Raw genomic sequence first — 7,114 nt, 5'->3', positions numbered from 1 at the left:
TTGGAGGGAGGAGGGTTAGGAAGCTTGCTTATCCCAGTAGCCTCTGCTTGTGGTATTGTGAACTAACTCAGTCAGCATCTGCATGGCAGGGTGAGCACATAAGCAGCTGCTTCCACTGACCTGGTATGGAAGGCATGAGTTTTTGAGCAAAACAAGAAGTGAGTCTCGATCAAAGGGACGCCAGCACCTAAAGCTTTTTTGGGGGATTAAGTAGCGGGTGAATGGGGGTTTCTAGTGATGACATCCTGTCACTCCTGCAGTTGCTGCCCACTGTTCAACACATGTGCGGCCACAGCCCAAACATTGCCTGGTAGTTTGCAGACGGCATGCACAAAGAAGCTATTGTGTGCAATCGGAAAGTTGTTTTTTCGTCACATATGTTTAGCTCAATCTGTAACAGTGTAATTACGTGCATTGAGCTATGTTGACGTAGATTTCATTATGGTATTCGTCGAGCGATTGGAAAAAAACATCTATTTATGTATTGTAGCTGAATTTCCTGTCGTGGGATCTTTCCAGTCCACCAACTGAGTGACGTTTCTGGCCAATTTTTTCAGTGTAAGGTGGGTTGGGAGGAGTCGAGTGGTAGGGGCTGGAATGTCATCAGCTGGTGGCATTGTGCACTACCCCAGTCGATCACTGCATGTCAATTTTTCAACAAAACAACACCTCCAATCTGCAGCAGTGTAATTACGTAATTATAACATGTAGTTGCTGGACAAGACGATACTTGCATCTTCCAGTCCAACAGCTGAGCACATATGGAGAGTTTCCCGCGATTTTTCCAAGAGGGGACGAGAAGGGGGAGTTTGGAGGGGAGGGTCTGCGATTTTCCCAACAATTTCCAGCGAGGTAGCACCAAAAATAAAGAAAATGAAGAACTCTTGTCATTCTTCTCCAGCACAGATTGGGTCTTTTTCCCACCAACATCCAGATGGGGAGGGAATGGAGTGGAGAGTGGGGGAAAGGGGAGGGCTGGGTGATTTTCCAGAGGGGGTTGTAAGTAATTTATCTGTTCAATTAATTAGTCAAATAATTTGATATAAAACGTGTGTTTGTGTCGGTAAGGGGGAGGGGAGAGGCGTTTGGGGATTTCCCAGAAATGTGGGAAGCGGGATAGGGTGGCAGGTTCTCAGAAGGACTAATTATCACCAGGGGTCACAAATCCGATGCCATTAATGATATAGCGTAACAATGGCTTTGCCCCTGAATATATATTTGCCCCTAAATGTATATATAATACAATATGTGCTCATGCCGCCATTACCTTACTATTTACATGCTGTCACTTTCTTCTATCAAATTTTGCCTCATTCTCCATATTCTCCCAAAATCGCACCAAATGGACTTGTACCACCACTCTTGTACCACTACTAGTTATTTCTTTTCCTGGTCCACGAGCAAATAGAGCAAGTGAAAAAAATCCATCAGTGTGCTCTGACATCAGCTTTAATTTCTCTTATCTTCGTGGTATTTACATGAATTATAAAAGGTGCTATCAAATGAGAGCGTGACAGCTGAAAAAAAGTGTGTAAACTGTTTATTAACGACTTTGTTTGCGTGTCCTTCCTCTTCAGCAAGCACCGAAATATATGTTTTGTAAATAATAAACGCCTTCTCCTACTGCACTGCATTTTATTTTCCCAGACGGCATTTCACCTTTTTTTCACTTCTAGGCATCATCAGTGTGATCTAACTACTGGGCATTAAAATTGCTACACTAAGAAGAAATGCAGATGATAAACGGGTATTCATTGGACAAATATATTATACTAGAACTGACATATGGTTATATTTTAACGCAATTTGGGCGCATAGATCCTGAGACATCAGTACCCAGAACAACCACCTCCAGCCGTAATAACGGCCTTGATACGCCTGGGCATTGAGTCAAATAGAGCTTGAATGGCGTGTACATGTACAGCCGCCCATGCAGCTTCAACACGATACCACAGTTCAGCAAGAGTAGTGACTGGCGTATTGTGACGAGCCAGTTGCTCGGCCACCATTGACCAGACGTTTTCAGTTGGTGAGAGATCTGCAGAATGTGCTCGCCAGGGCAGCAGTCGAACATTTTCTGTATCTAGAAAGGCCCGTATAGGACCTGCAACATGCGGTGGTGCATTATCCTGCTGAAATGTTGGGTTTCGCAGGGATTGAATGAAGGGTAGAGCCATGGGCCGCAACACATCTGAAATGTAACGCCCACTGTTCAAAGTGCCGTTAGTGCGAACAAGAGGTGACCGAGACGCGTAACCAGCGGCACCCCATACCATCACGCCGGGTGATACGCCAGTATGGCGATGAGAAATACACGCTTCCAATGTGGGTTCACCGCGATGACACCAAACGCGGATGCGACCATCATGATGTTGTAAACAGAACCTGGAGTCATCCGAAAAAATGACTACACCATCGCAGGCGCTCCTGTCTGTGATGCATCGTCAAGGGTAACGGCAGCCATGGTCTCCGAGCTGATAGTCCATGCTGCTGCAAACGTCGTCGAACTGTTCGTGCAGATTGTTGTTGTCTTGCAAACGTCCCCAGCTGTTGACTCAGGGATCGAGACGTGGCTGCACGATCCGTTACAGGCATGCGGATAAGATGCCTGTCATCTCGACTGCTAATGATACGAGGCCGTTGGGATCCATCAAGGCGTTCCGTATTATCCTCCTGAACCCACCTATTCCATATTCTGCTAACAGTCATTGGATATCGACCAACGCGAGCAGCAATGTCGCGATACGATAAACCACAATTGCGATTGGCTACAATCCGACCTTTATCAAAGTTGGAAACGTGACGGTACCCATTTCTCCTCCTTACACGAGGCATCACAACAACGTTGTATGAATACTCTGAATAACTGATCATTTGCATATCACTGCATCTTCTTCCTGTCGGTTAAATTTCGCGGCTGTAGCACGTCATCTTCGTGGTGTGGCAATTTTAATGGCCAATAGTGTATACTGATACAGATATGATACACTTTTGTTCTGATATGTATTATTTGTGGATTATAAAACAGTTTATTCTCCCTTTTTATGTAAATAAGTGGTTCTAATGGTTCTTCCTGTTTTTAGTTGGCATTGGTGTTTCCTCTCTTCTGGTCACATAGTGGTTGCACTACCGCCCTATTTAAGAAATATAAGCACGTTTTTGTATTTCGACCATTTTTCTTCTCACTTTTCCTTTTGTTTGCCCTCTTTTTGTGATGCACTATCAGTCTTCTGCCACTATTACAGACGTAACATTAATACGCACATAACTACATTGAGTTCTCTGCCTATCTGATATTGTTTGGTTTGTTTACGTACATGCACATGTTGCCAACCTAATGGAGTATATGCTGAAAGCTAACATCTATTCATTTTTGTTATGTTTATACCTGTGCGTATTTGTGTGTGTGTGTGTGTGTGTGTGTGTGTGTGTGTGTGTGTGTGTGTGCGTGTGTATGAGAGAGAGAGAGAGACACTACATACGGTGGAGTTTTTTCATTCGATCTGGGTTTTGGTTTAAATATTTTACGTAGAAGTTAATGAACAAGTGACTGGAAAGGGGGTTGGCTGATATTATTATTATTATATAATAATAGTCCCCTGTTGTAGTTTTTCTCTATTATTTTTCTATTAGTGTAAACAATGAAATGTTTTGTATAGGTATTTGATCATTCAACAGGTTTTTTTCCTGCTTTGGTTTTCTGTATGTGACAATTTTCTTACTGAGTCACAAGGTGTTTTTTACTGTTGATTCAAATTATTTTCATATCTTCTTCTCCAGTGGTTGGTTTGAGATTGTATTCTCTTAGTTGTTCTGCAAATGAGGAGTGGTTTGTCCCATACTTCGAGGCTCTCATGTGTACTTTCTATCTGGTATCAAATGTTCTGCATGTCTGTCCTATGTATCTGGTATCACAAGTATTATACTGTAATTAAAATATATCTGCTTTCTGTTTTTGTCAGTTTTGGCTTATATTTTTGTATAGAATTATCTGTTGTGTAAGTATTGAAAACGTTGATTTTATGTGTGAGTTTGTGTTTGTATGTCATTGTGTGCCATCTTGTATTTTCCGTTATGTTTTCCTGATTTTTTGTGTAGTTGTTATGGTACTGAGTGATTGTGATTGTGTTTGGTTCTGTTGTGATTTTCTCAATGATTTTGTGCTTTCTACTTTCATTTTACTTTTAAGTTTGTTGTTTAGTTTTGTGAGTAAGTTACTATTGCAACCATTGTTTTGGGATATCTGCGTTATTATGTCCAGTTCTTTTTGGTAGTTTACTTCGTTGAGTGGGATTGTGTTGAAGCTGTGGAGCTTGTGTCGAAGCGCTGCTTGCTTTTGTGAGTGGAGGTGGTTTGAGAATTGGACGTATGCTATGGGTGAATGGTAAATTTAAAATATACGCTTATTGTATTGCTTTGTGATTGTTATATCCCGAAAGTTACGTTGATTATTTTGTTCTCTTTCCATTGTGCATTTTATATTTTTAAGTACCTTTTTGAAGTCAGTATGTAATTTTTCTATTTTTGTTTATGGTTGACCTATTAAGCAGATGTTGTCATCCATATACCTGAACCAGTATGATACGTTGTGTTCTTTGGCTACTACATTTGTGAAAATGATCTCTATAATGTGGTTTAAAAAAAAACTGGAGTTTTGCGTCGGATGGGTCGGCCACATCTAACACTATAACTTTCGGTAAAGTCTGCCGGTCAGGGCCAGAACTTTCCGTTGCTACTTCAATATCCAACTCCTGCGGGACGAAACACGACGAATCTTTCTCGTGCTCCCCATTAACATCAACTGTTTCTGGCAAAGTCTGCCGGTTAGGGCCAGAACTTTCTATCATTTCACAAACACTATCTTCCTGCGGGACGAGACGCAGAAAATCCTGCACGCGCTCCCCATAAACACTTCTCCCATACAGGCCCCTATAATCTCTTAGTTCGTCGTATAAGCAACCGAACTGCCTTAACCAGACCTCATCCCTCTCTGCATCCCCTCGCTCGATGACGGACGTTTTATCCGACATCTGCTCTCAACACTTGCGAATCATTCTTAAACTCAATCTCCAGTTCCGCTGTGTGTATTACAGCTGCCACTTTATAATCGATTTCCGGAACACTACTTAAATTGTTCTCACAGACAGTGAATGTATTTTCTACTGCCGTGTATACAGCTGATCTACTACTTGTGGGCGCACTCCCTTCTCTTAACACTGGCACACTCTCCCGCCGCTGATTATTCCATACGGAATTTTCATAACGACGACACCTGGGTTTTCTCTTGTTATTGGGCCTCCAAAATTTCTCCACGCCCGGTCAGCCCCTCACCGGCGCGGCTAATGGTTTCCCTGTCTCGTCCCAGCAGATACGCTCCCCGGATGCTGCTGAGGCGGCTGATCACACCCTCCGGCGTTATTACTATTCTGTGAAGCCCGTATCACGCTAGTATGATACTGGTTTCCGTCATTCCTGTTATTATTTGCATTGTACCGATTGTCATTACGGCCCGAACCACTATTGTTATTGCTGCCATGGTTGCGGTATGCATTATTCCCATGGTTATCGTTGTTGTGGTTCCCATTGTTGCTACCACGGCCTCTACCACTGTCGCGATTATTGCGCCAATTGTCCTCGTCCTCAACTCTTTCCAGGAAATCATTGATTGTCTTGTAATTGCTTCCTACGTAGCATTTTGTATCATCTGGAAGCTTCTTGTAGAGTTCCCAGACTATTTCGGATTCCGTGCGACGATCACGCAAATATTCCAACTTGTGGATCCAGTCCTCACAAAACTCCTTCATCGAGCCGCGCGAATTCGCATCGAAAGGCCTCGATACGACAAATTCGCGCCAGACACTTTGCTGTTTTTGCTCTGACCAGTATTCAGGCAGAAACAAATTTTTAAACTCGTCAAAAGTCAGGTTCGTAATGTTGAGGTTTAAGCCCCAACGCTTGGCATCACCAGCCAACACATGAATAACGGTATTAATTTTTCTCTCATTAGTCCATGATCTGGGTAAAACTCTTTCACAATTTTTAATGAAATCCGTCGCGTGTATACCGCCTTTTTTCAAGGGGTCGAACCGCTCCTCTTTCGTCAACAATTCCGAACTATGTGCACAGATTGGCACATAGCTCTGTTTTTCGTCAAGTTTCTTTTCTAATTCCGACACTCGCGTAATTACTTGGCAAGTGGTTGCCGCAAGCGTTTATACTTCCCTTTTTTTCTCTTCGCAGGTATTAGCCTGCTTCGTCACTTTGGTATCTACATCGGATACTAAAGCCTTCAAAGTTTCCATCTTCTTTTGATCCTCTTTTTTCACTAACTGAATTTGTTCCGTCACCTTATTCTCGATGATCGGAGCAACTGCTTCTCCTACACTTTTCTCGATTCTGCTAATTTCGGAATAAAAACGAGTATTTATGCTCGCAATTTCCGCCTGAACGCCTATCATTTCCTGTTTAAGATTACCGATTTCAGTATTAATCACAACAATATCTTTGATTTTATCAACTTTTGTATTAACAACTCCAACATTGTTGTTAACAACATTAATAGCTTTGTTCTGATTGTCTAGCTTTCGTTCAATTTTTTCAGACTGAGCTTCTTGCTTGGCAGCCTGAGCTTCTTGCTTGGCAGCCTGAGCTTCTTGCTTGGCAGCCTGATCTTCTTGCTTGGCGGACAGAGCTTTAATTTCTGCCGATTGACTCTTGATTTCGTTAATCAAAACATTCATTAAATCAGTTAAATTCTGGAAACTACCGGTTTTACTTCCGTAGCGGCTTCCTCTTTAATTGTCCCCCCGTATTCGTCATCAAGGGAATCAGATTTGATTTTCACTTCCGATTCCGAAACATTTTCTAAAGTTTGGAATTCCATTTCTGCTCTTTGTTGCGTTTCGGCGGTCGCGTCTTTCATGCTAGCCGCCTGCCCCTGAACAATGGGTACCGCGGTGCGCGTTTCCCACTGTTCGACCGAATGTTCCGTATCCAAGTCTACCAAATTTTGGCAATTGTTGCTCTCACTCATTTTAATATTTTTCAATATAAATGCCAAATCTCAAATCTAATTAGGATTCCTCACACTAATATTCTCGCTGACGTATCGACC

This window comes from Schistocerca americana, chromosome 4 (genome assembly GCF_021461395.2).
Source record: "Schistocerca americana isolate TAMUIC-IGC-003095 chromosome 4, iqSchAmer2.1, whole genome shotgun sequence".
Lineage (NCBI taxonomy): Eukaryota > Metazoa > Arthropoda > Insecta > Orthoptera > Acrididae > Schistocerca > Schistocerca americana.
This window is presented reverse-complemented; position numbering follows the sequence as displayed.